Source organism: Mauremys reevesii, linkage group 1, assembly GCF_016161935.1.
Source record: "Mauremys reevesii isolate NIE-2019 linkage group 1, ASM1616193v1, whole genome shotgun sequence".
Taxonomy (NCBI): Eukaryota; Metazoa; Chordata; order Testudines; family Geoemydidae; genus Mauremys; species Mauremys reevesii.
This window is the reverse complement of record NC_052623.1, coordinates 293,022,050-293,049,740: the sequence shown is the minus strand read 5'-3', so window position 1 is coordinate 293,049,740 and position 27,691 is coordinate 293,022,050. Positions and strand designations below refer to the sequence as shown.

General features: G+C 38.5%; 2 long non-coding RNA genes across 2 annotated transcripts in view; one reads left to right on the top strand and one right to left on the bottom strand.

Annotated features, from left to right (window-relative positions):
• The window catches only part of LOC120397957, a 36,390-nt gene extending 14,263 nt beyond the window's left edge, over window positions 1-22,127 (top strand). The window contains exons 3-4 of the long non-coding RNA XR_005594101.1: window positions 6,577-6,661; window positions 21,782-22,127. This is a non-coding gene — a long non-coding RNA (uncharacterized LOC120397957). The remainder of the gene's footprint in view (window positions 1-6,576; window positions 6,662-21,781) is intronic.
• Window positions 18,712-24,107, bottom strand: LOC120397960. The gene is made up of 3 exons (XR_005594102.1): window positions 24,031-24,107; window positions 20,048-20,129; window positions 18,712-18,762 (listed from the first exon to the last, which is right to left on the bottom strand). It is a non-coding gene; the product is annotated as an uncharacterized LOC120397960 (long non-coding RNA).
• Window positions 24,108-27,691: the final 3,584 nt, after the last annotated feature.

The window sequence follows — 27,691 nt, the reverse complement described above, 5'->3', positions numbered from 1 at the left end:
AGTGTAACATGCTGGCAATGATTCTATTCTGCAACCCATGATGCATGCACAGCCTTTGGCTGTTGATTGGCAATAATATATTTGAAATTTTCAGAAGTATGTGCGGATCATGCAAGTCTCTGCTGCTGCTAGTTGGTGCAGAACTGCTTGGGCCACGTAATATGCTGTTATCAATTTCTTCAGTAGCTCAAGTGGTAGAGATCTGTGATGTGTGGCTCTGAAGTTCCCAAACCTTCTGATGACTCCTGTGTGTGTATTTGGGAGGGGGAAGGGGTTTGGTGTTGTTCCACGTGATGGAATTTTTGTTTTTGCAGTTTAAGGTGTTACTTTTTAAATAGGTTATGATATAGAAAAAAGTTAAGGTTGCAAAGTCAAGAATGCAAAAAGTTAGGAAATGCAACGTTTCTTATTCAACTTTAGCTTGGCTGCTATGTGTATATGTATTATGATACAGTCTTTAATTACATAACCACATTCTAGTTTTCTCATTTTGCAACTTTAATGTTTTTACTGTAATATTTTTGGATGTAATATATATAGAAGTTCTTATTCTGCAAACCATGGGAATACTGCTTACAGCATGAGTTATAGCATTGGGCTCTAAGCTGATAATATACTTTTCAGAAGCTTTCTGTACTTGGATATGTTTGTATTTAAGAAAATATAAAAAAAATTTGCATTTAGCCAAAGCCTTGCAAGTTGGTCATAGAAGCATTATCTCATTGTTTGGAATGTCTAATTTCTATGGCATTTTAAAAGGCTTAAATAAATTAAAATCTTAAATATAGTATTTCATGCAGAATGATGGTAAAAACTGTTTTAATTTTTAGATAATTGTTTTTAGTTATTCAACATAATGTGCCCCAATGCTACTTTTATTATGATTGAACTAAAAGTTATAAGTACAATAATCATAGCTATAAAATTCATTTGCAAGTTAATTATAGCACAATAAGTATTCTGCATCATCCCCCCCCCCCCCCTTAATACTGTTGTGTTCTTATTTAAACAAAGAAAAGAAAAGAACAAACTGCTGTGACAAAATAAGCAGCCTGAGGCATGACATTCACATATCATATGTAGCGGAACAAAAATGATCTGGGCTGAAAATGATGGCAGCACTCACTAGGATGGGTATTTGGGGGTTCCTTTTCATATAGCAATAGCTCAGCTTGAACAAACATCTTGTACTGATTCAAACCTCACTACTACATTGAGCATTTAAGCCCCTCTATTGTCTATGCAAGTTATTGAGGTTAATGGCCAATGCAATCACCATTCCTTTTTCAATATTTCCATCTGTAAGTTCTCTGAGGAGTAACACAAGCATAAAGGGTGTATGCAGCATATATGAAATATAACCCTATTAGAGTACCCAACTAAATTACAGGAGCTCTGAAGCAGAAAAGCTGCCAGCTTTGTAAAATGATGGCTTCTGTATTCTTGAATGAAATGAAATGATAAGGCTGCTGGTTTCACTATAAGAGGTCAAACTGAAAATTCAGCATTGCATAGAATGGTCCTAATAAAATAGGAACAGCAGTAAGCGGTGTTTCTAATGACTGAATTTAAGGAAAGGGGTAGCTGAATTTAAACAGGAAATTTCAGAATAAGCAAGCCATGGAGTGGGACACTTAAAAATAGATCTGTGCATCCCAACACATCCAACATGACACCAGAAAATATGTCAGTTCTACAAGTAGGTGAACATATGGCTGCTGAAGTAGCATCTGTATCAAGGGGTCAGTACATTCTGAGATTCTATATTCAGATTTGGATATTAATGAGATCTCGTCAAAGTACAATGGCTGCTTATGGCCTAATTTGACTTATACATCTAAAGGGGAAATGGGAAATGTGTCACAACATGAAAATCCAAAATAGGATTTGTGATTTTGTTTTATTATCTTTTTTTGTGGCAGATAAGCCTGAGGCTTTCAAACTCATTCTCAGAGTTTGAGCCCCACTCTATAATCTATTCTTCCATCATTCAACAGCCATGATCACTTCCACTCCCTCACAGAGACCCACAAAAATAGCAACTGTGTTCCTAAATCAGACACTGAGCTCTTACAGGGTGCTTATTAGCATTACTTCTGTCTAGCTTGCAGTGATTAAAACAGCTAGTGGTATCTACTATACAATAGCAGTACCACTAACCAAGTGCATTTTTTTGAGGTGGATGTCAGGAAAAAGTGGGTCCTTCTACAATGAAAAAGTGCAATGAGATTTTTCTGTATCTTGTTTCTTAAGAGTCATTCATAGCTTTTTTTGTTGTGTCTCTATTCATGTGTATCCCATTCTATCCAGAATAAACATCATTTGAAACTATTTCTCTCTAGCCAAGCTGAGGATGTGCATTATTTTTTTTGAATTGCACATCTTGTTTCCCTAGATATAGAAAAATCTGCATTGTTGCAACTTTCTGCTTAGGATGTAATATTCCTGGTAATGAAGAAAACAACTGGAATGAGCTAAATGAACTTACCAATCAATTTATTAACTTTACATTATATCACAAGAGAGCCCAGTAAATGGTGCTGCAGCCAGAGGAAATAAACTGATAATGACATTTAGTTGGGAATTGGTCCTGCTTTGAGCAGGGGGTTGGACTAGATGACCTCCTGAGGTCCCTTCCAACCCTGATATTCTATGATTCTATTCTATGATCATAAAATCAAATATTTTAAGGGTGACTTTAAACTGAATCCAGCTGCCCACAAATTTTAAAATGTCATAAAAAGGACTTATGAATTATTTATTCATGGAGCATTATCTAAGCTTCAAATGGCATTATACCATTAACCTCCTCAACTGTACAGGTTATTATCACGGGCTGTGTTCAACTCCCTTGTCATCAGATCAGACTTCTCCCATGAGAGATCTCAGGAGAGAACTTTACTGCACCAGCGTAGTTTAAAGAAACACTTGCAATATGTAATATTCTTTATGTCCAATTGTGAAGCATTTAGTCACCACACGGAATAGTTATTTCCACCAGCAATCCCAATAAAGTCAGTGAGAATACTTGTGTACAACTCACTATTGTAAAAAGGGGCTCACAGTCTGGTCCACAGATATCAACTTTACTAATAAGTTTTGCAAAGTAAAAATTAACTGCGTCCATATTTCAGGAATCATAGATATGGCTTAATAATGATAAAAACAAGAAAATATAAATGCTTAAATTACTTAAAACCCTTTAATAATAATGACATGATACTGATTTTACATTTGTCTAGCACTTTTATCCAAATCGCTCGCAAGTGCTTTATATATTTACTGATTATACACACTATGGGTCAAGTTATGCTCTCAGATATGTTATGCAATTCCTCTCTGTGCGTTGTATTTGCATATCTGAGCGGAGACTCTGATCCTATATATGTATGCAGAAAATCTTTTCCCTATTAATAAAATACAGCCATGTTTAGAATTGAATGGAGCACTTGGTTAACTAGTACAACAGTACTAAACAAATGTTTGCACTGTCAACAACTTATTTATAAATAAACACACATTTCAGCACAGGTGAGTCCATAAAGAAACATGGATTATGATACTACAAAACATACGATCAACATAATCTTAGTAAGACAATGCTGGAAAACAAGCGTATTAGATTGCAGGGTCTACAGAAGTTTAAATGCAGACTCAGTCCATGCGGCAGTGATTGTTATAGTCAGGATGAGACTTAATACTTTAAAATTTGCAACAAATGGTGAGAGTCTGTGTCAAAACTTTGAAAAATTCAGACACTATGGTGACCTTTCAGAAGACCATCAGTGGCTGCTTTGCCTCTCTCTTAAACCTAGAGAACACAACAGTGGAACAGAACAAACAGAACTGGGCAGAGGCAAAACACATCATTAATGCCAGAAGCACAGATGTTTTAGGGATGAGGTATTCAAAAAGGAAAGTCTGGTGACTCCAGACTGAACACCTATCAAGAAAAACAGGAAGCATATCCAGAACATCTGAAAGTTAAAGATCTTCGTAACCAAAAAAACAAAAAACAATAAAAACAAACAACCAAAAAAAAAAAACCAAATACAGACAGCTAAGCAAAGAACTAAAAAGAAATGTTAAAAAGCTCTAATAAAGGCTGGTTTGGGAGAGAGAAAATGAAGACCTTGAACAATACTTTAAAAAAGTAATGTCAGAGGGCTTTTTCAGAAAGTTAGATTCCTATAAAAGATAACAGCTTTAATAAGTCAGCTACACAATGTTCAGTGAAACTATACAGTAGATAAAGATAAAAAAACCTTAAAACCTGAAAAGAATATTTTCATCAGCTGTTGAACATGAATAGTCAAGTCAACCCAGCCATCCTTGAGGCTATCAACTGTGAAGGCAATAATGAAGGAGACAAACTGATATTGGAAGCAGAAATTGAATGAACAATCAGGTCCCTGAAAAACAACAAGGCATCTAGTTTAGATCTATACCATCTGAAGTGCTAAAACATGGCAAAAAGTCACGCGTCTACTCCTTTGAAAACTATTTAACCTCATTCGGATGAAGGATGAAGTCTCTGAAGACTAGCAATGCTCAATCATTGTACCACCTCTAAGAAAGGTGACCCAACAGATTGTGACAACTACAGAGAAATAAGTCTTGTAAGCATTTCTAGGAAGGAATTCTATGTGATTCTCAGCTGAATGAAAATATGAGCAGAGGCTCTGAATATTCCACTGTAGATCGGATACTGATTTTTGTTTTTTTGTCAAATCCTGGAGAGAGAGACACTTCAACAACTCTGTTTTGCATATCCATTGATTTTAAGAAAGCTTTTGACACTGCTAACAGAGAGGCTCTGTGGAAAGTACTCAAACGGTACAGTTTATCAGCAAGTTGATTCAAATACTGCAGAATCAGTATGGGAAAGCTTGGTATGCAGAATGAGTCAGAATTGAGCTGACAGAGTGGTTTGGACTGAAAACTGGAGTCAAACAGAGAAGTATACTCAGTCCAATACTTTTTACTCTACACTTAGAAAATATCTTATCCAACTCCTTTAGTAAGTTTGATGGGGTGGAAGCTGCAGGATATCAGGGCAAATGATCAATCACCTGGTCTTTGCAGACAATATTGTAATGATAATGCCTATGGAAGAATTCAACCAAGAAGTAGCAGCTAACTTGTATATGACAGCCAGAGAATGGGGATGAAAAATGAATGAACAAAGCACCAAACTAATGGTAACATCGAAACTCAAGAAACAGGCTAAACTAGTTATTAATGATGGAGACATTAAAAAAAAACCACAATTTCTGCTACTGGAGCTCCATCATAACATGACAACTGCTATAGAGATGACATTGACAAGCAGATAGCTGTTGCCAGCAGAACGCTCATGTGCCTGAATAAAAGTGCTTGGAACCTTAAATCGGTGTCCATGACCTGTAAAGCCAGTTTATATACAATGCTCATTATATGCACATTACTTTATGGTTGTGAAACACAGATACTGACAAGGCAGCTGGAGCAAAAGCTGCAAACATTTGAAATGACGGGCCTACGGCCTATCCTAAGCATGACAAGGCTAGATAGAATCATAAATGATGACATCCATGGAAGACTGAAAGTGCAGTACATGACTATAATCATCAAAAGGCACCAGCTACAATGGTTTGGCCATGTTGCTTGAATGACACAATACCAGCTACCTAAAATTATTCTCTATAGAAGAGTGCATGGAGAGAGAGGCTGTGGACATCCAAGGAGACAGTGGTATAACATGGTATATAAAACCATCCAGGCAACACCCCAACACGCTCCAGTTGTGGTTTAAAATAGACATGGATGGAATCTGCTCAGAACCTCAGCCCTATCTAATCTTTGTGATAGAAACATATGATGATAGAAATGGGAGGTGGGTTAACAAACCTATAATCTGATTAATTTCTGACTACGAAACTTATGAAAAATCATAATTTTCCCAAAGGGTTGAATTTCATATTTTCTCCATAAAAAGTGTTGTCTGTGAAGAGTCATTTGCTTATAGTTGTGGACATTATGGGTCCAATCAAGTTCCTAAAGAAATCAATGAAAAGATTCCCATTGACTACAGTGGACATTGAATAAAGCCCTGTATTCTATTGTTAGATTCCATTTGAAGCAATGGGGTAATGCTTTCTACTGTAAATCTAAACTCTAGCAATACATACAATGAAGATAGTATAAAATTATTGACTCAAGTACAATAGCTACATAATATTGTCCAAGAGCAATCACAGTTCTTGAGATTGTTTGTATACATATAACACAAAGCCAATAGTTGAGACTTTAGGTATTAGCTCTAAGGTCTTGATTAAATCTCACTGTGGGTATTTACATTCTACACACTTAAATTTTCCATTGTGGTTTCATTTGAATACAATATTCTTCTTCACATCCCTTCCTAATTTGTTATGTAGTTTTAATGGTGTGCCCCAGGATCAAGCAATGGCTGCAGTTGATTGGTTGGTTAAGTAGTTCTTTATGTAACATAGAAAAGGCTTTTGTATTCTTTGTGAGTAAAAGCATTACAGTAAAACCTTGATTAATCTGAACTCTTGATTATTTGAAAATCAGATATGTGCCTTAAGATTTCACTGACGCTTTGATCCTGGGAAGCTCCTAAACTCTACAGGAGGGAAAACAAGATCCTGACAACCAGGTTTGTTTGGTTAAGTCCCCTGATTATGTGTGGATTTCAGGTGTAACCCAAGACCTCCAGATAGCTGGGATTTTACTGTAACTAAATAAGATATTATTACTGTCATTTAGCCACCAGTACTTCCCCTATTGCTAACATCCAGTTCCATATTGAATTCAATTCCAGAAAAGAGCTCTTTTCATCTTGACTTTTACTTTCCCATTGAGCAATCGCTTATTATAAGAACTATAACCTGGCAACTTGTCATATGGGAATGAAGACTGGTGAGAACATATTGAGAATAACTCAGGTATCTCAAAGGGATATAGACTTTTTAGTAATACTCATCTAGTAACCTTTTGCACAGCTCTATATTTGGATCATACAAACTTGTGCAGGCTTTCAAAAAGCAGGCTGATAATTTTCTCATGTCATTCACCCTTTGGGGTATAGCAGAGGAGTGAATGATTTTAGAAGTGATCAAAAACTGCTGGTGACCATGAGTGTGCATGCAGAGGCCAATTAAAAAGGTGCTAATTGTCATGTAAATTCATAATCAACTAACTCCAAAAGGCTCTTGTCCACTCTTCAATGTCTCAAACAATATAACAGCCCAGGATTTAAGGTGGAGTAACTCTGGAAGAGAGAATGCACTTATTAGCACAATCCAAAGAAAACAGAGAGCTATTCTAGAAGCTCACAGTTTTAATTTCATGAGATTTTGTAACATGTACATTTTTACCATTTCCTTTCACGTGATTTCCCATAATTTTGCTTAATTAACAATTTCAACAAAATAGTTATTTTTGCAATGAAAAAATGTGTAATCACAAGGTAGAAAGAATGGTCTTCTAGTTAAGGTGCTGAGACTTGAGATCTGGATTCAGTTCCTGTCTTTGTCACAGACTTCCTGTGTGACCTTGAGCAAATAACTTATGACCAGATTTTTTGCAAATTTTGGCCTTCAACTCTGTGTTTCAGTTCCCCATATGTAAATCAAGAATAGCTAATACTTCTTGTCATTACATTGGTATTCTGACATTACATTAATTAATGATTGCGAGGTGCTTAAATAATATATTGTTGAAGGACATAAAAGTAGATAGTTACAAGACACACATTTTTGCCTGTTTTCAATGCAAATGATACCTTCACTTTAAAAAACAAGCCTCATTACACTTGGAAATGGATATAGATACTGTATAAAATTTCAGAACCAGTATGTGTCTTTGTTTAATTTCAACAAATTAAGACATTTTCCGAATAGCTCAGAAATAGGAATATGGAGGATATATTCCTGAAATAACTTTTGCATCAGTTGGGATGCACTGATTAAAAATATTTATTGATGGTTTTTATAAAACAATATGTTTATCTACTGTAGCTCACAACGTATACTGTCTCAGCTCTCCGTACTCTTACCTTTTGTGTTTGTTACCCTCATTATTAATACTTATTTAAGAAAATAATTTGTAATGTCAAAAATCCTGTTTATTTTAAATAAAAAGTCAGTAACTTGAAACAAAAGGAACTGTAAAATTAGAATTCTACATTTAGTCTAGAGCCATCAGACATTTCAATTTCTAAAACAACCACAATGGTGTCAAAATATTAACTGGGTTTTAAAATATTCAAAGAAAATGGATCCATTCTTTCAAAGGCGCTTACTTTAATCATCAAATAATTTGATGTTTCCTGATCATTCATTTAGAAATGTGCTATCTGCACTAGAGCTACTCTGTCACAAAGCTGCAGTTCTGATGATAAATTCAGTTGGATTTTTGTTTTTGGTTTGTTTGTTTAGAATACATTAAAAAAAATCTTTGTTTCTAACTAATTTAGAAAATGATGCTCTCTACTGGAAATTTTCAAATAGGAGGCCCAGTGGGTTTTTTTTTAAATTGATTTTCATATGCAACATCTATCCTAATAATTTTTTAGCACAGTAAGCTTAAAAGATAAAAATTGGAATGCATACTTTTCATTTGAAGCATTCATCATTTGATAGACAGATCTACCATAGAAAAATCAGATTTTATGATAAGGGTTTGTTAGACAAAGATTAAAAAAAACAACCATGAAAATTAATTTTCACACAAAAAGCTCATATTATACCAGCAAATATTTTAAATGCAAATGCAGTAGTAACCAGTCATCTCGTACACCTCCAAGAAGAAAGAAGTGTGAAAAGTGCCTTATTCCAATTCAAACCAGGGAAACTACCAAAATAGGAGTGCTAAATGATAGCTTAACCCTGTCTTGGTAGCTTGAAAATAGTGCATTTGGGAATTTGTACTCCAAAAAGAATACCCAAGAGAGTATGTCTAGAGATGAATCAAGCATTGTATCGTAAGCAACCAGGAGCATTGTCATAGCAGGAAAGACAACACCATGTTATGAATAGGAACGGAGATAAAGAGAGAAGCAGTGAGTAAAAAAACATTTATAAACTGGCCTGAAATGAGGACAGTGCTGACTATGCTGTTGCAATGAAATGAACTATGTCTTCTTGTTTTGAAAAACAAAACAAAACATCCTTTCAGTCATCTCCACTGGAGATGGTTTGGAGATGGAAAAAGCTTTGTTGTCATCATTTTCTCTCAGAAAATGCAGTACTGTGCAAATAAAAACACTTAGCCAAAATTTCAGCAAAATGGATAAAATTTGGCAAAGAGAAAAACTATAAAAAAGACACATTTCAGAACACATTTTTTTTGTTTTTAAATGACCATTTAATTTTTTTAAAACTTTGCATTAGGTCTTATATTATAATATGAAATTTAAAGGTTAGAATCAAAAGGAAATGTTTAAATTTTGTCAAAAATGTTTTGATTGATCCATGATGAAATATTTTAGGGACTTTCCTTTTTAGTTTTGTTCTGATCTGAAACAAAGCCAAATTTCAGACTCTTGTCTAATGCAGGGGTTGGCAACCTCTGGTACGTGGCTCGCCAGGGTAAGCACCCTGGCGGGACGGGCCAGTTTGTTTACCTGCCGCGTCCGCAGATTCAGCCGATTGCAGCTCCCACTGGCCGCGGTTCACTGCTCCAGGCCAATGGGGGCTGCGGGAAGTGGCGCGGGCCGAGGAATGTGCTGGCTGCGGCTTCCCGCCACCCCCATTGGCCTGGAGCGGCAAACCACGGCCAGTGGGAGCTGCGATCGGCCGAACCTGCGGACGTGGCAGATAAACAAAGTGGCCCGGCCCGCCAGGATGCTTACTCTGGCAAGCCACGTGCCAGAGGTTGCCAACCCCTGGTCTAATGGAATTTTTGTCATCCACGCAGCTCTTATCTTCCTGTGAGTTACCTGGAATTACAATACCTTTCCTCTCCTGCTCACCCTACCCCCAAAATTGATTACTATATGCATTTCCCCTCCAAAACAGTCTCAGTATTATCGTTATTGGCTAGTCAATCAAAACTAAGGTTAACATTTTGTCATGGTTATTTGTTAGTAAAAGTCACTGACAGGTTGTGGGCAATAAACAAAAATTCACAGGAGCTGTGACTTGTCCATCACTTTTACTAAAATAATGGGGGAGAGACTGCTGGGAGGAAGGAGGAATGACAGCTGGAGCCCATTTCGGGGGGCGGGGTAACAGCCCCAGTCCCAGCACCACAAGAGCAGCCCAGCTCCAAGCTCCCACTTCAGCCATGGGAGAGAGGGTGCACAGCCCCAGCTTCAGCCGCGGATGAAGATGCAAGGTGCAGGGGGGCGCATAGCCCCTGCTCAAGCTGTGGATGGCAGGAGCCAGCTCTGGCCCTGACTCAAGCCATGGGGTGGGGATTGCACAGCCCCTGCTCTGGCCCTGGCTGAAGCTACAGGTGGGGGTGCACAGCCCCAACTCCGGCCCCAGCTGAAGCCATGGGGAGGGGGGAGGGGCACTGAGCTGGCTCTGCTGCTACTGCTGACGACTGAAGCTGAAGTCACGGAGGTCTGGTCAAATCATGGAATCTGTGACTTCTGTGACTCCATGACTAAATCATATCCTTCATCATAACTAAACCACCTAATATCAGCATCCAAAGTCTGGTATGAGTCTGTAGTTACTGCTTTCTTCCTTTAGGCTTAAAATTTGGCATTTAGCCACTGGACCAAGTAGAAGGTGATACAGAGCTCCCAGAGAGGTCTGGTGCTCAAGGGGAATGTGAAAACTACTGCAACAGCCTGTTTCTTGCAGTGCACCCAGTTTACTCTGCTTGGCCCCACGCCTTCACTGTGCTTCAAAACCCATGTGGAGCACACTGTATCCTCAAGGATGCCTGGAGAGAGGAGCGCCGAGACTACAGTTGTTCACAAGATGTGCCAAGAGATTGCCCTTATACTGGAGCAGAACAGAGGGACACACCTGTTAAGTCTAATGGAAAGGTCCTTACAAAGTAACAGAAATGACACCATATGACGTCTGTTCCAAATGAAAAATAACCAGTGCAGCTCAGATTGAAAACACACACACAATTATTTTGGGCCCAATTAAATCTACTTAAATTGAACTTTTATTAGAGCTGGTTGGAAACAGGGATTTTCACCTTGAAAATCTGACAAAAACAAATGTTTGTCAAAATTTTCCATGGAATATTTTGATTTATCAAATCAACTGAAATTTTGCAGCTGAAATCTTTTGGTTGAAAATTGAAAATCTGAATTTGGAAATGCTACCATGGTGTTTCTTTGGAGTTGTAATTTTGCTGCCACATGTCCCCATTCTCCTCTATGGACTAGGCTGCCTTGATTACATCTCCCATGATGCTCCATGGTCTTTATTCTCCCTGAGCTACTGCAATTATGGGAGATGTAGTTCAGCTGGGGAATCCAACCCACAGGAGGCACTGAAGATAAAAGGTAGCTGAGCCACAACTTCCATGAGGTATTGCGGTGGCATTTTAGAATAAAAAAAGTTTCATTTTTCATGTTTTGGTTTTTTGGGGGGCAAAAAGTTGAACTTTTCTCCAGAAAGCAAACACCTTTCAAACACAAAAAAACTAGTCAAAATCCAATTTTCTATCAAAAACAGTTTTGATGGAAATATTTCAACCAGTCCTGTTTCCAATACATTTTTCAGAATGATTATTTTAATTATTTATTTTCCCACAAAGACCTACAGGTAAATTTTATTTTTTTTCACTACAGGAAAATCAAGGCAAACTCATTTATTTGAAGTACATCTCAGATAACGTGATAGAAACAGTGATTTCTGGGTCAGAGATAAGCCTTTACTTAAACTTTTCTAAGGCTAGTTTAAACATGGCTGCAAACTAATCATCCATATGCACATGGTTAAAAGCAAACTCCCACAATACCTCGAGGCAGATGGACACCCACTTGCAGCACTATGCAAACACGTCAAAGGTGATTTAATTAATTGATGTCTGGTCTAATGGACTAGTAGAAAACACATTGTTTTTACTGCTACAATATGGACCAACTTCAAATAAGCTCATATTTGCTTTCAGGTCTACTTCAAAGCTTGGTATAAGATGCTAGTTTTAGAGTGTTCTCTGTAGAATACCCAGAAGATAATGTAATTCATAAAATCGCTGACTCTATCTTATATAGTTAAAATCTCTCTAGCACAAGAGGACCAGGCAAACAAAATAGTATTTATAAGGTGTTAAAAATTCACTTACAAGTGTGGTAAATGTAGTTCACTGGAATTTGTCTTAATAGCTTTTTCCAGTCCCAGGGTGAAAAAGTAGGCTATTTGCTATAGCAGATTATTTGTTTTTCAAATGCAGAGCCGTGGAAGGGATTTAGTTTACTGACAAAGCAAAAAAGTAGAGTAATTTCCTTAACTATGTTAATTTAGATTCCGATAGAAAAAAAAGTGCCAAAATATATTTTATCACATTTTCAATTACAATTAATCTATTTTTTAAGTTCTAATTAAATGCCTGAGTAACACAAACATTTAAGAGAGTGGTGTTTTCATTTTATGCTGTGGGGAACAGACATTTGATTCATTCCAAGCTATAGTGGTTACTTAGCAGATTCCATCTCAGAATTCACACTGATGTGCTTGTGGACTAGGTAGTTCTATTATGTCTGTTTGTTCTAATACAAATTATATGCATTATATTATTTTTTCTCTGAAGGTCTTTTAACTTGGCAGGACATCTGTCTTAATCTATTCCACCTAGAGTGTACCCATACAGTAGAACCTCAGCATTACAAACACTGCTGGAATGGAGGTTGTTTGTAACTCTGAAATGTTTGGAACTCTTAACAAAACATTGTGGTTGTTCTTTCAAAAGTTTACAACTGAACATTGACTTAATACAGCTTTTAAACTTTACTATGCAGAAGAAAAATGCTGCTTTCCCTTTTTTTTTTACTAGTTTATGTTTAACACAGTACTGTACTGTATTAGCATATTATTTTTGTTAGTGTGTGTGTGTCTCTTCTGATGCCTTTTTGCATACTTCCAGTTCCAAATGAGATGAGTGGTTGACTGGTCAGTTCGTAATTCTGAGATTTGCAACACTGAGGTTCTACTGCATATGTAACTCCATCCTAGTCTGTAGTTGCATGTGTGAATCTCAAGTATGAGCATGGGGGGTGAATTATGTAAAGGTTCATTGCAAATTGTTACACCCAATTATATTTATATTATATTCTTACATTAAGAGACTTCCTCTGCTAGTAGGTAACATACAAGAAATGCTTGGAATAAAAGGTGCCTCTCCATCCCCAATCTGGTGCCAATGCTCATTCCAGGAAGAGGTGACATAGAGGTACACAGAGGATTATCACATACCAAGATCAGAAAAAGCTGGATCAATTCCACTAATATATAGGAGGACAATGTGGAAGGGGAAGTATTAAAAATCAGCAGTTCCTTTTTATTGGAGTTACGAAGCGGACCCTCCTATTAGTTGGGTTTGGTCCTGCTTTGAGCAGGGGGTTGGACTAGATGACTTCCTGAGGTCCCTTCCAACCCTGAGTTTCTATGATTCTATGATAACAAAAGACAAAGAAAACATAAATGAGAGAACAGAACAATATTCTTTACTCAGCACTGTGCAGCAATATTGCCAGATAGTCAAATGGCCCTTATCCATGTATTCAAGCATGTACAGTCATTCCTATAGTTAAGGCTTTGGTGCCTGATCCTGAAAACATGTTTTCAAGAATATTGATTACTATAGAGTGTGGTACCATTTACTTCATCTGGGCTACTCATGGTACCATTTGTAGACATCCAGCCTTATATTATAAAGTTCTCTGGCAGGGACTTGTGTCAATTTATATTTCTGTACTAAAGTATCAAGCACCCTTATGCACTGCAGAAATGATAGAATAATAACACTATTTAAATAAGTTCTTACTTACACAGTTCTCAAACGTAGCATAGATGGAGATGAGTGCAGGTATTCAATAAAAGGTATTGTCATGGCACAGGTACATTCATCCATTTTCAGAAAACCATGTGTGTCAATAACCAAGAATGCTACCCAACTCCACTGATGCCATAAGACTATTCACACATTCAATATTTAATCAGCAGTAATAGAGTGGATTCTACTCCTGATTTGGCTGTTGACCTGCTTTATGAGCTTGGGCTAGTCATTTCCCCAATCTGTGCCTCTGTTTCCCCTCCCACACTTTGTCTTTCTTGTCTATTTAGATTAGATTATAAGCTTTTGGTGGCAGGAGCTGTCTCTTACTATGGCCTGGTATACACTAGAAAATACGTCAGTATAACTACATTGCCCAGGGGTGTGAAAAATCCACACCCTTGAATGACAGAGTTAAACCAACATAACCCCTAGTTTAGACAGCTCTAGATCAATGGGATAAATTCTCCCATCGACCTAGCTACTGACTCTCGGGGAGGTCGCCAACCGGAGAAGCCCCACTGTGGCGTTTTAAGTGTAGACAAGCCCTCAGCATATGTACAATGCCTACCATAATGGGGCCATAGATCCACTCACTTGGAACCTGTAGGCACTACTGTCAAACAATTAATAATCAGTCTTGGCTTACCATCACACCTTATGTAGTATTTTACTAGAATTCCTTACAACATCAATATTCTTTTTGTCTTTTCTCTCCCTTTCTGAGAGGCAGTCTTAACACTGAAGGCATATTACATTGATAAGCATTTCCAAAACCATAATAAATAATTTCCTGTAAGCACCACTTAGTCAAGGGCACATATGTCCATATACCACTTCCACATCACAAACTGGCAAAAGAGAAATAATTTTAATTTGGTAGAGTTAAATCAAAATCTTTTCCCTGATCAGATGGCATTTCACAAGCCATCCCTCCATCCGTCTTTCTTGACTACATAAATTGACTGTGTCCTCAGGGCTGCAGAAGATGTATGATTGCCCATTCCATTCTACTGAGAGTCTTGTTTGGGTACAATGTACAATATTTGTGATTTATGTGTTAAATCATGTCATCCTCTGGGTAAAAATCTCATGGGCAAGCTAGAGTTAGTTGGAAAACTCTCTAATAGCAGAGTTTCTGTACTGTACTGTATTGTATTGTACTGAAGGAGCAAAGGAGTTTTTGCTCCAATGTGGGCAGGGAGCTGAGCCCTCCAACTCCTTGTGATCTTGGAACATCCAAGGAAATATCATGTGATTTATGTCAGGGAGCTGGTCTCTACAACTACTTGGCCAGGTAGCATGAAATGCTTTTCCACTGCTTTCAGGCCCTTGCCCTATCCCCTGAGGAGAATTAATAACCCAGAGTGGGAATCTGTGGGCATTAATAGTAACAAAATCAGCTTTACTGTATATTATTTCCTTATAGATTTGCTGTGGGGATGCTGTTATGTAGGGCAGCTGTCCACAACCTCAATGCATCCGTGCCCAACCACATTTCCCCTAAACCTCAGAGATGTAAACATATATAATACATGTATAGATATGTTTGCAAGGAAGGGAAGGTGGTGATGCTTTGACAGTGGCCAAATTTTAGAAAGGTGTTTTGTTGGTTTGTGTCATCCCTTCTGCACCTAACACACAGTGAAGGGAATATTCTGGCCTTTTATATCTACAATCTCTTACCTAATATAGGGTATTAAACATTTGTAAAGCTTTGCAGCGCACCTTTAAATTGAGTTAATACATTGCTTCTTCCTGTTTTGTCTCTCGCTCTATGTTCCTATTTCGATCAAAAGTATGTTTTCATATTTTTAATTGATTTCATGATATTTAATTTGCAAGAGATACGTCTGGCCTGTATTCCATGGAATAAAAGTTTTATTTTAGCCCTTAAAGGGTTGGCATAGAAATCAATTTTACAATCACAAGCTGTAAAACATATAAATTTGACTTTGTCCTTTGCTTTATAAAAATTGCATTTGCCACCTTTATGCAGCAAATGATGAAGGAACCACTAGAGAATTTAAAGCTACCTGGATTTAAAAGGAAAAGCACTTATGAAAAATGAAATGGGAGGTAACTCCTTACACTAGCTGGAGATTGATTTTTGTAATGAGGATAAAGGTCCAATAAGTAATTGTATCATTGGTCCTGGGGCATTAGGCCTAGTCAGGAAATGTTTTTTTCCTTCTAAGTTGGTGTATTGATTTTATATTGATATTTCCATTATCCTCACAGTTTTTCTTTAAGAATTCATTTGTTGATTCAATTTCTTACTGAGGCAGAAGGAGGAGAGATTAATAAATGAAGAAGCCGAGTTGATAATGGCTATTCTACTCATCAGGAATACAGAAACTCCTAAACTCCACCTTGTCTCGGTTTAGCAGATTACATTGACAGTTGTTTTTGTTTATGTTGAACACAGGCACCAGTTTATTGCAGCCATAAGAGAGAGCACCAATGATCCCAGATGAGAACCAGCAAACATATTTCTTGTGCATTTTATGCAGTGCTTAATCTGCATTTGTTCTTGTCATATAATATAATAATGACACACACACACAAATGACAGTATGCTTGCTGCTTGCTAAAATATAAAATGGCTTTCACACAGTTGCATCTAGGAAAGCTGCTACCAGCTCTTAGCTGTTTTGTTTTTGAAGGATGCTCTGCAGAAAATCAAACACTAGTGGTAGAAAAAGTTCCTTTGACTGTTTTCAGATTTAATGCAGAGCTGTCAGACCTCCTGGGAAAAGAAGATCAATCTTTCTATTTATTTTTAAACTTATTTATGAAATTTTTGAGCCTTTCCAAACAATAGAAAGTGACAGATATAAATAGAATCTATAAACCATAAAATAGATAACTCCATATTATGAATGCATGAAAATGAGGAGCAACATCCTAAAAATAAGTCCAGACAAATATCAAATAGCGAAAGAGAGAACATTTGATGGAAAAAAAGGTATAGCAGTGATTACCATCATAATTGCATTCACAATGCAATGGTAGAAAAATAGAACGAGAGTAATCTAATGTTGTTTGTAATTTACATTTCAATGCTTTACATAAAAGGAACAGTACACACAGTTAAGACCCTAGGGAATACACCATCATAAATACTTTACTAGACCCTCAGCAGAATATTTATCATTCATAGTCTGCATATTTTCATTATCTGCTACCAAAAGTATAGCAAAAACATGTTTAATAATAGTTTATTCAATTGATGCCATGGCTTCTTCAAATTTCTTTCTTATAGAAAAAAGTCCTATAGAATTTAACTGGGAATTAAATCAGTTGGGTTCCATAGCAATTAAATACGATTATTACAACTATCCCAAGAGAGGTAGCAAACATTAGATCTGCTCAAAATCACTATTATTCTGAGATCCTATAACATTTAATAGGGTATGTTAATGCCATCAACAAGAATTTTTGAGTTATCTTACAGAAATGATCTCTCTGCTAATATAATTCTACAAGTTGTTTTTCATGCATAGAAAGCTATTCTCTATTTGGTTCTATGGAATTTTTTTTTTCAAGGATAGGGAGAAGGTGAGGCCAATTTTCAATCCAAAAATCATTCATCTTCCTTATAGTTGCTGAAAAGATAATGGATCCCTCCCAAAACACCACAAAGATTTGCTGGAGACCATCTTGGATACTGTCATGATAAAATATCAGTTTTGAGCATATCTATTGTTTGCCACCTCTCCTGGGATAATTGTAATGACTACAATTGTCTATGTATTCTAACTAAAACATTTTTTAAAATGTTCACTATTGCCAAAACCTTTTCCTGGTTTCACCTTTGTGATGCAATTTGAGGAGAAATCCCAGATAGCTGCCAGCTATGATGCAGGAGTGATGTCTAGCTGTCACTACCTACCTCACTAAACCTCTCCTCCTGGACTTCTATTGTACAGTAGGATCAGGGCCGGCCCTAGACCAAATGGTGCCCCAGGTGAGGAATGTATTTGGCACCCTCCCCCTCCATTTGTTAAACTTTGAATACCTTATTCGTTATTGCATTTGTAGCACGGTGCATGATTTGCATGCATGATTTATCCCTGTCATAAAAGAGGATAAATTTGCATGCTAGGATCTGTCAATCTTCAGGCCTGTGGCCCCCCCAAGCCCGGCACCCCAGCCAGTCGCCTGGGCTGCCAGCACTTAAACCTGGTCCTGGGTAGGCTAAGCATCCCTACAAGTAAATGCCGTCATTTGGCAGGTGGAGAAGAGGGCTGCATGTGTCTTGATGCCAGAGGGGAAGAAGAACATGCTGACAAAACTGTGCTTGGTGTTAGTTTTCCAACATTGGTTGTAGCTAGCATAGTCTTGGCACTATTCCACTGCTCAGTGTGGAGTGGACAGAGATGGTTTCAAAACTGATAATAGAAGCCATGCTATACACTGTCCACTAGCAAAATTATAGCATGAGTGTAGACCTCAAAGCCTGTTACAGCCATATTTGGCCACACCTGTGCTTGAAAGTGATTTCAAACACTATTACTATCTGTCACAGTTTGGTGACAGGGCTACTATGTCAGGGATATAGATGGAAGAATGGGATGTTTTCTCATCTGAAGAGCCATACGTCATTGTCTCCAAGTCAGGAGCAAAGAAATAGAGAAACATTTCTCAGACTGTTTTTCTTTGATCTATTCCGGTCTTTGATATACAGAAGGAATGAGTCACTGTTTGGCTTCATGGGACCATCACAAGAAAAACCCTTCACTCTTATCTCAGATGATGTTCAAATTGCAGACAGACTGTAGTGAACTGGAAAATACACCACAAAGAAAAAAAAAACACAGATAATTTAAAAACCATTAACACCTCCACCCAAAATCTAATTACTCCTCTAGCCTCCATTCTTTAGCTTGTTCATATACCATCTACAAACAGTCAATGTTTTGGGCAACTCATTGCTCAGGTCAGAATAATTCCAGCCTTATGCCATAAAAAATGAAAGGTTTAGAGCTTTGGGGACCCAATATTGAGCAATGGCTTGTGAATCAGATTCCCAGTTAAGATTACTGGAATAGTTTGCTGTTAACCAGGGAATAACAAATATTGATTTCCCTCAGAATTATTACATTCTTTACTAAAAGCCTTGCAGTATATGATCTTGTAGCAGAAGCTAGCATATACAGTGGTACTACAGTATCTGTGATATTCTTAGCTGGGACAACACATCATGCAAAACATTTGATAGTGGCTCTTGCATAAGTGTAATTGAGACTCTTTGGTTTCCTTATTATCAGAAAATGCTTCAGCTAACATATATATTTTATATCTGTTAAACACTGAGGGGTAAATTGTGGCAGCCCATGTGTCCTAGAGGGATTTCCCAACTAGGGAGTGAGTATTGTATCACAGATAGGCCTAACAATGTCTCTGAAAGTGTGGGAGAGTATGGTGAATGCTATAATTTTTCAAAGGATAAAGAGTGAGTCCATCCATGCCCCTGGCAACAGCTCTGGTTGGTGAAGAGGGAAATATTCTCTTACCCGACATCCTCTCTGCCCTCACTGTGTATGTCTACACTGCCATTAGACAACTAAGTCTAGCCATGTAAGCTGACTTGGGTTGATGAAGCTTGGACTGAGGTTGTTTAACTGCAGTGTACATGTCCGGGCTCAGACTGGACCCCTGTCTCTGAAACCCTCCACCCTAATTGTGGGCAACCCCACCACTGCTCCACCCTCTTTGGTAAAAGTTATACAAAATGAGCTGGATGGATGTTTTAGCCCAACTTCTGGTGAACAAATTTCTATGTCATCATTGGTTTGAATTGGAATCCTTTTGACCAGTCTTAATAGAAAGACCAAGGACTAAATAGACATGAAAGTTGAACTTAACCACTTGAACAATTTACCAGACGTCATAGTGGATTATCCATCAGTGGCAAAGTTTTAGTCAAGATGGGACCTTTTTAAAAGATCTGCTATGGTTGAAAAAGAATTATTTTGGTGAAGTTCTATGGCTTGTGTTATAGAGGAGGTCAGACTATATTATCACAATGGTCCCTTTTGGCCTTGGAATCTATAAACTTTCCACTCACCTTTAGAAGTGATCCGTACAGGGTTGAGGCACACTGGCATAGCTGTGTGAGGAAGCCTGCACTGTCACCCTGTGCAATATTTCTGTTTTCAGGATTAAAAAAAAGGTTCCAAATCTAGTACTGTTAGTCTGACATCTTTTGTGAATACTAAAGTGAACTTAAAAACAAAACACCATATGCAGAGCTGAGATCGGCTGTTCATTCAGTTTTATATGTGATGAAGAGGTAACCCTTTGAGGCACAAATATCCAAAAGGCACAAGAAGCCATGAAGTTAAAAATAACATGCCAGTGAACCATGATGAGATTTTAAAAGGTTTATGCCATTTGTCCAATAGTCTGGCTTTTCATTGCAAGCATGAATGTACCATTAAATTCACTTTGAAAAGCAAATTTAAAAACATAGAAAATCTATGTCAACAATCCATGGGAAATATAAATTGCTCCCAGTGCGGGAGTCGATGAGTTCAGTTAATGGTAACATTCAGCATAAAATCACTTTCTTATTCTATGCTATTCTATTCCAGATAGTATCTGAACATGGTATTATATTGTCTAAATGGTTGTTGTAAGTAGAAAGTTGAAAGAAAGGAGTTGAACACTGGAGTACACATTGTGTACTTTAGCATTTTAAAGTGCTTTTTCCCTTTAAAATGGGTTCACAAACTTAATTGCTCCATGACCCCCTTCTGACAACAAAAATTACTAAAAAAAGCCTGAGCCCACCTGAGCCCCACTGCCCAAGGGCTTTGGGGCCTGTAACTTGAACCCTGCCACCCAGGACTGAAGCCCGGGGCTGTGGGGCTGAGGCATTTGCTTCAGCCCTGGCCCCCGCAAGTCTCATGCCAGTCCTGGAAACCCCATTAGAACAGGATCACGACCCACTTTGGGGTGCCGATCCACGGTTTGAGAACTGCTGCTTTAAAATATAATTAAGGTATAAGAAAGAGTCAAATGGTCTGAATTTCCACAGATTTCAGAGTGGTAGTCATGTTAGTCTGTATCAGCAAAAAGAACAGGAGTACTTGTGGCACCTTAGAGACTAACAAATTTATTTGAGCATAAGCTTTCGTGGGCTAAAACCCACTTCATCGGATGCATGTAATGGAAAATACAGCAGAAAGATATATATACACAGAGGACATGAAAAAATGGGTGTTGACATACTAATGAGAAACTGCAGAATTGGAATTAATTTGCAATCTGGACACCATTATATTAGGCTTGAATAAAGACTGGGAGTGGATAGGTCATTATACAAAGTAAAACTATTTCTCCATGCTAATTTTTCCCCCTACTGTTACTCACACCTTCTTGTCAACTGTTTGAAATGGGCCATCCTGATTATCACTACAAAAGTTTTTTTTTCTCCTGCTGATAATAGCCCAGCTTAACTGATTACTCTCATTATAGTTAGTATGGCAACAGCCATTTTTTCATGGCTTCCGTGTATATATAGCTTCCTGCTATATTTTCCACTGAATGCATCTGATGAAGTGGATTTTAGCCCATGAAAGCTTATGCTAGAATAAATTAGTTAGTCTCTAAGGTGCCGCAAGTATTCCTCGTTCTTTTTGCTGAATTTCCACACTGCTCATAAGGCCCAGAATCAGCAAAACATTTAAACTTGGGGTTTTCCTTTACTTCAGTGGGACATAAGCGAATATTTGAAGTTAAGCATCTACTTAAGTGCTTTGCCAAAATCAGGATCTCAGTTATTTTCTTTTTAATATAGGTTGGTAAAGACTGAGGAAAAGATGACAGCACAACCCTCAGTTGCTATAAGAAGCTGAATGTTGAATAGGCTGCCTTTTATGTGTGGGCTAAAGGAGAACTTCATCCTGCCCCAGGCCTTCAACACAGGATCTTAAGGTGGCTGATTAATTTTCTGGGTGACCTTAATATTATTTTCAACTCTCTCCTAATTAATAGAGAGATTTTTCATGCTTTATTTTTGATGCAATGTATTTTGCTAGTCAAGTTTATCCAAGCTCACCCAGCTCTATTTAAGAAAATGGCACTCCACAACAGGCTTCTGTGTATTTCACAGGCATTTTTCCCTGGCACTTGACAAATGAGAATGGAACTAAAGGGGGCTTAAATGAAGGAGATCTCGGAAGACATACTATTAATTGATAATCCAATTTGCTCATGCTCAAGAGAGACTTTCACCAACTAGTCATTTTTTGTACAATGCTTGTCATATTTTAGCCAAAAAAAAATCCCAAGAAAGATAACTCATTTATCTTCTTTTTATATTACTTTATTGATTTTAAGCTATGCTCATATCAAATGGTGTGATTACATTTTTGAAAAGTATCATGGTACTGTGGTTACAAAAAATATTTTCTTGTGTGCCCTCTGACCCAAACTGACCTAAGGTAAGAAAATACAATGTAGTACTTCCACTACATTTAGTCAGTAAAAGATTATAAAAACCAGAGAGCAATTTTAGTAAACTAGGAAAGAACTATTCTGTGTATCTAAGTAAAATAGACATGCCACACTGGACTGCGGCTCAAATTTTCAAAAATCCTGAAGGTTGTCCTAACCCTGCTGCCTTTGAAATCAGTGGGGTTTTTACCATTGACTTGAGTGGTAGCAGAGTTAAGCGAATGCTGAGAACTTCTGAAAATCCCACTACATAACAAATTGCCCTGTATTCTGCATGTATTCTTGGCAGTTCTTGGCAGTTGGATGTGCAGTTCTGGACAGCAGAGGCCCATGAGCTGCACTTCCTTTGAATTAAAAAAAGGAGGCTTCTGGCTTCTGAGAAGGGTCTTTGATTTTGGGGAATTTGTTTCCCCTTTTTGTCTGCCAGTTTTGTTAACCTTCCAGATATACTCCAAGGCCTATCACTTTTATTGGACAGCTAGAGAAAAATATTGGTTGACAGGATGGAAATGTTCTGGGATGTTTACCCACTGTTATTTAAGGTTAATATTGCTGGGCAGTCTATTAAACTGATAATTCACTGAGTGTTTTGTTTCTGTTATTTGAAATATTGATTATTTTAATGTTGTTCAGCACCCATAGCTCAGGATGGACATATAAATAAATCTGGCAGTGTGTAAGGGTTTAACATATACCTGTGAGTGACTCAGCCAATGTATGTATGACCAAAACTCACAATATACTCTACACTCATAATAATAATAAACTCATAAAATTTACCTTTGTATTCTATTCCTGACTTTTATAAAAGAAATCCATAGATTCAAAAGCCAGAAGGGACCATGATGATCATTTGGTCTGATTTCCTGTATAACACAGCTAATGAACTTCCGCAAAACAATTCCTATAATACATCTTTTAGAAAAACATCCAATCTTGACTTAAAAAGTATCAATGATGGAGAATCCACCATAACCCTTGGTATGTTGTTCCAATGGTTAACTGCTGACTGTTAAAATTTATGCCCTATTTTCAGTTTGAATTTGTCTAACTTCACTTTCTAGCCATTAGATTGTATTAGATCTTTCTCTGTTAGATTGAAGAACCCATTATCAAATATTTGTTACTCATGTAGATACTTACAGACTGTAATCAAGTCATGCCTTAATTGTGTCTTTGTTAAATTAAGTAGATTGAGCTCTTTGAGTTTATCCCTATAAGGCGTGTTTTCTAGTCCTTTAATCATTTTTGTGGCCCTCACCAAGCTCTCTCCATTTTGTCAACATTATTCTTGAATTGTGGTCACCAGAACTGGACAGTATTCCAGCAGCAGTTGCACCAGTGCCAAATACAGAAGTAAAATAGCCTCTCTACTCCTACTTGAGACTCCCCTGTTTATGCACCCAAGGATCATGTTAGCTCTTTTGCCCACAACATCTCACTAGGAGCTCATGTTCAGCTGATTATCCACTGCAATCCTCATATCTCTTTTAGTGTCACTGATTTCCAGGTTAGAGTTCCCACTCCTATAAGTATGGCCTACATTCTTAGTTCCTAGATATATACTGTCACAATTCAGGGCCACTGCACCTGCATTTCTCTTCAGTGGTTCAGCAAAGTCTTGGCTTTCAGCTCCCTAGCTGTTGCCTCTCTGGGGTGAAGACACATGTCTCTCTCCCTCTTCTAACTGGGGTATTCTCAGGCTGGAATGTTCTCTTGTCTTCACTGTTCCATTCCTCGCACAGACAGGTTGTCCTAGACACTGGCTTGCTTTTGCTCCAGCGAGAGAGAACAATGTAATTGCTACAGATATAGGTTACCACATAGTTCTTTCTCAGCAAGCCTACTTTATTCTTAAGGTAAAAAACCATTACATAGAAAACATGTTAAAAACAATAAAAAACCCATACCAGAATTTATCCCACCTCTCACATAGGCTCTGACAAGTGCAGTCTTTTAATATCCCACTCTAGGAGCATCTTTGTGGTTACAAGTTCATCAGCACTTCAACTCAGAAACAAGTACCCCGTCTTTTGAGGTTTCACTTGGCCAAGTCCTTCCAATCCTTCCCTAAGGATGGGGGCCTTCCATGAACCAGGGGTCCTGTCTGTTTGCTGGATGAGGAAGGAGGCCCTGCCTTAGTCTAAAACCCAGGCTTTTATCCAAAAGTCTTGTTCTTTGTGTGGACTGGTGCCTAGAGTGTCAGCGCCCCGTCCTTTTGTCAGACAGGGCATTGAGATTGGGGGGGCAGTCAGTCCACCTTTCTTACCTGAGTCTTTATAGTCCTGTTCTGGAGCCAAGGACATTATTTTTTGTCCCACTGAGGTGTATGGACTTCCCCTTATTTGTGAGGGGGGGGGTTATCTGGCTTTGTCCTTGATAGCCCTGGAACTCCTTTTGCTGTTAAGTCCCTGTTACGGGGTACGTCGGAGAACCCATGCCCACCCACTCCACTCAGTTCCAGCTCAGGGCCCTTAACCCAGGCAGGCAGAATCAGTCATTCACAATTTTCATGCTATACCCTGAGCTCCTTCCAGCCTCCCTCAGTTCTGCAAGCTTCTTCAGCCCATGAGTCTGGTTATCCCCCCCTCTTTGGATTGTTGCCATTCTGGGGCTGCATCTCACCAGCTTGCTGGCAGGAAATTCTTTCTCTGGCCTGCTTGCTCCTCTGGCAGCCACCATGGCCCTCTGCTTCTCAGCTTGTTTATTTTCCAGCTGCTGGGACGCTGGCAATCAGCACTGGCAGCACGTCCTGCATTAACCCCTTGGTTGACAAGCCAGCATGGGGCATATACACCCCGTGACACTTTGTCTCTTGATCTCTGAAGGATCTAATTTGTGTATATCCTTGGGAGGTGGAAATGGCTTCAAAGGCTGATGATGGAGGAAGTTTATTAGCATCCCCCATCCCCATTAGAGAAGTTACATACAATGCCACAGTAACACATACACAATTACATTTTTAATACAGTACCCCAGCAGAGTTATCCCTAATAAACTAAAGTTAAACCTAACTCAGTGTAGCAGGGTGAACCCCTGCTCTGGCCCTGAAGGGGTTAAAAACAGCCCTGGGAAGGGGCAAGGCTGGAAGACAACCTTTAGGCTGGGCTGATTGGGGAAGTGGCTGCAGGTGAGGCCATGCCCCAGACTGAGCGACAGCTGGCCCCTATAAAAGGTCAGGGAAGCCAGAAGCTCAGACAGTCTCTCTCTGCCTTCAGAGAGAGAAGGGCCTGGCTGCAAGGAGCTAGAGACTGGATACCTGAGTGAAGCAGGGCTGGGGAAAGGCTGAGGAGCTGGGGAGCTCCAGCTTGGAAAGCCCCAGGCTGCGGCCTAGCATTGGGCTAACAGGTACTGGGGGTTGCAGAGGGCAGCCCAGAGGCAGGCCAAGGCAGCAGGTCCGAACCCTCCCTGCCAGTGATGAGTTGGCTGATACTGCAGTCTGCCCCAGGATGTGGGGCTAGACAGAATATGGCTACTGCCAGTCATTGAGGCAAGGTGGGGATAGAGGGTGAGGGTTCCCTTAGGAGGGGAGACCCAGAGAGAAAGGGGTTACTGCTAGGGGGCAGCACCCCATGTAAGAGGGCACCGGGTCCAGGGAGGGACACAGGGGCCAGAGGACAGGTGGATCACCAGCCTGTAGAGGGTGCTCCAGAGCTGGAATAGAGCTAATTCCCGGAGTCACCAGCAGGAGGTGCCGCAGGGGTGAGTCTGACCCGTTACACTCAGTAAAGCTTATATTCCAAAAAGTTTTTTCAGGATATTATAGGATATTGTCAGTCTGTCATATATACCTTTCTATTTAGCCATATCAAAATACATATTGTTTACTTGCATCCAGTTTACAAAGCGAACCAGATTGCTCTGTCAGTGACCTGTTCTCTTCATTATTTACCACTCCCCCAATTTGTGTCATCTGCAAACTGTATCAGTGCTGATTTTATGGTTTTTTTCCCCAGGGATTTTGTTTTCTTCCAGTGCCTGTAGCCCTGCAATACAATACACAGCACCTACCAATACATAGTTTGTAACGAAGCTGCCAAAAATAGGCCACAGAGTACAAAATCAAGTATGTTGGGAGAAATACTTTGAAGCATGGTATTCTCTTCACATGGTTAGAACTGAGTTCTATTTTGCAGTATAGAAGGGATGCAGCTGTGTTCCCAGCTATCGCTTGTGTATACTGCAAGATGGAGCACTATTTAACCAGATCAAGGGGAAGTCATGATGTGACTGCCTGGCTTAGACCCTGATAATTTAGTAGTGTAGATTAGATTTTTGTGCTGTGCCATTCCTCTCAAATGAAAAGAATGGCACACATTGCTTTTTGGCTATGGCATGCTATCAATTGGCATAATATTTTACAAAATGCTGCTATCTCCTCATATATTATGTATGCATCATTTCTTCATTGCTTAGTCTCACACACAAGTTATTTCGTAAAAGTTAAATCATTTAAATGATCCTTATCATTTATGAAAAATAAAATGGATATTTTAACTGATATTTGTTAGCTTTGTTATGTAGTAAATGAACATTATCTTAGCAGATTTTGGGGATGTTAATAAATATTAGTAGTAAATATGAAGCACAAAGAACATATTTCCTCTTCTGGTTCCACTTTTCTATCTCAGACACACAAAGCATAGGTTGAGTCTAAATTATATCTGCAAAGTAGCAGAATTTTAAAAAAAATTCCTCATATTGGAAAAATTGATTCTGTAACCAAGCAAAGCCAGCCTGTATATTAGCTATTGAACTGGTCAACAATTTATTACCCCATGAAAAATTTCAATGAGAATGAATATTTGTGTTTTCATTAAATGTGTCTTTAGTTAAAACCAAAAACTATTTTCCCCCCAAACTCTGGCATTCAAAACCCCAAAATATATTTATTTGTACTGAAACTGAATATTTTTATTTATTCATTCTATGAAAATCTGAACATCTTTGCAAAAACATATATTTTTCATGAGAGACACAGGATAGGTGAGGTACAATCTTTTATTAGGCCAGCTTCTGTTGGTGGAAGTAACATGTTTTCACGCTTTTTCAGCTCAGGGAAAGGTAACGACAGTGTAGCTAAATACAAGTCGAGACAGATTTCTTAAGCATAAGGCGTTTGCATGTGCTGCAGGAGAGCACTTAAAATGAAGTGGGCAATTAAGGGTTAGCAGTAGGATGTGTCACAAATTCTGGTAATGAGCCACAAAACCAGTATCTTGTAAGGCCATGTTTTTTGGTGTCTGGCAGA